This window comes from Rattus norvegicus, chromosome 11 (genome assembly GCF_021556685.1).
Source record: "Rattus norvegicus strain SHRSP/BbbUtx chromosome 11, alternate assembly SHRSP_T2T, whole genome shotgun sequence".
Lineage (NCBI taxonomy): Eukaryota > Metazoa > Chordata > Mammalia > Rodentia > Muridae > Rattus > Rattus norvegicus.
In genome coordinates this window covers 6,717,418-6,719,676 of record NC_141544.1, presented here as the reverse complement: position 1 = coordinate 6,719,676, position 2,259 = coordinate 6,717,418, and the positions used below count along the sequence as shown (strand labels likewise).

The window sequence follows — 2,259 nt, the reverse complement described above, 5'->3', positions numbered from 1 at the left end:
ACTGTGTGGAGTCACTGACAAACACTCAACCAAGGATTTGTTTGCACAATAAGGAGATATATCCTGTCCTCTGAGAGTTGACCGCAGGACACCCAATGATCTAAAAGTCCTCTGGTTCCTTGGATAAAACGACACTGCATTTGCATATAAACTCTGCAAGCCTCTTGTATACTCTAGTCATATTTATGTGTGTGTGTGTGTGTGTGTGTGTGTGTGTGTGTGCATAGAGACATGTAAGTACAGAGGCTGGGGGAGGGTAGAGCGTGTTCTGCTCCTTCACTACCTACTGTATTCCCTTGTGACATGGTCCCCTGCTGAACCTGAGGTGAGGCTCACTGTCAGGAAGCCCCGGTCATCCTCCTGTTCCCATACCAAGCCCTGGTGTTTGCATGTGTGACCACACACTTGGCATTACCCCTATCCCGTCTCCCCAGATCATCCTCTCCATGTTCCATCCACCACAGCCCATCTCCTCCACCAAAGTGTTTATACACAACACATCACATCGCACATTTTAATTTTTAGAGGAAAAAATTCCACTGGAAAAGATACTGGAGTTGTCAAAGGCCCTTGGGTATCTGAAACACAGAAAAACAACCATTTCCCCACCAATCCTATAAATTCCCCATCTATGTCCCCCTCACTTTGTGAATTTCACCTTAATGTATCTTTTCCACCAGATCATAGAAGTAGATGTGGATGTCACCATCAAACTTGATGAAGTACACGGAAGGCTTGGCTGGAACTTGGTAAATGACTTTGCCGATCTTTTTGGACCGGTCGTTTCTGGTGAACTGCACACATTGACCTGTTAAAATGTCGCTGTCAACGTCTGACTTCACCTCTGCTGGAGGAGTCTCTGGAATGATATGGAGGTTACCTTCTGTGTAATCATCCAGGATCTGGTAGATGTATAGGATGGATCTTTCTCGTAGGTGATGTAAAACCAGTCCTTCATGATCGGCACCTGGGCTAGGACCACCCCCCTCCAGTTGTCCTTAGAGCCATGTTTGCCCTCAAATTTATGCTCCACAGCTCGGCAAACCATGGAACTTTCGAGATGGGCGTCTTTCACTTGAGGAAATACTACTTTGTGAGGCAAGATCTTAAGCTTTAAAATCCTCTCATTGCTGTGATGTGCCAGGCCGTAGAAACAGTCAATTCTGTCATACTTGACCAGATAGAGAGAGAGATTTGTTGGCAGTTGATCTACAGCGATGGCCTTCCATTGGGTGACGGCTCATCACCTTCCTTCCATCCGTGAGAAATTCTGCAGCCCACAATGTCCCCAGGGCATGGGGAGAAGGCCTCCTCCTCCTCCGCTTCTGGAAGGATGGTGTGCTCATCCTCCTCAGAGACATCCTCTTCTTCTTGGCTGTAGACCTAGTGTGGTAGGCCACGGCACTCCTGGTCCACTGTCTTGTGACTATCGTTCTGTGTTCAGGCTTCATACTTGCCCATGGCCTGGGTTTGAAGAGCTCGCCTGCTTAAACCAGACACAATGCTGTTCCCTCTGTCATATGAGTCCCTGCAAGAACAATGGGGGTGGGGTGGGGAGGGCGCTGGACCAAGGCTCTTGTCTAAGAGAACTTTGGAGCAGGTGAGGAAGGCGATGGTATACAGGGTTGAGCATCTGAATCTTTTTTTTTTCTTTTTTTTTATTAACTTGAGTATTTCTTATATACATTTCGAGTGTTATTCCCTTTCCCGGTTTCCGGGCAAACATCCCCCTCCCCCCTCCCCTTCCTTATGGGTGTTCCCCTCCCAACCCTCCCCCCATTGCCGCCCTCCCCCCATAGACTAGTTCACTGGGGGTTCAGTCTTAGCAGGACCCAGGGCTTCCCCTTCCACTGGTGCTCTTACTAGGATATTCATTGGAGATCTTTCCATCTTCTGAGGTCTTCTTCAATTTCCTTCTTCAGTGTCTTGAAGTTCTTATTGTACAGATCTTTTACTTGCTTGGTTAAAGTCACACCGAGGTACTTTATATTATTTGGGTCTATTATGAAGGGTGTCGTTTCCCTAATTTCTTTCTCAGCTTGTTTCTCTTTTGTATAGAGGAAGGCAACTGATTTATTTGAGTTAATTTTATACCCAGCCACTTTGCTGAAGTTGTTTATCAGCTTTAGTAGTTCTCTGGTGGAACTTTTGGGATCACTTAAATATACTATCATGTCATCTGCAAATAGTGATATTTTGACCTCTTCTTTTCCGATCTTTATCCCCTTGATCTCCTTTTGTTGTCTGATTGCTCTGGCT

At 46.3% G+C, this 2,259-nt stretch overlaps 1 pseudogene; it reads right to left on the bottom strand.

Annotated features, from left to right (window-relative positions):
- Positions 1 to 659: 659 nt before the first annotated feature.
- LOC148002450 (Y-linked testis-specific protein 1-like) lies at positions 660 to 1,451 on the bottom strand (annotated as a pseudogene).
- Between the last annotated feature and the right edge of the window lie 808 nt (positions 1,452 to 2,259).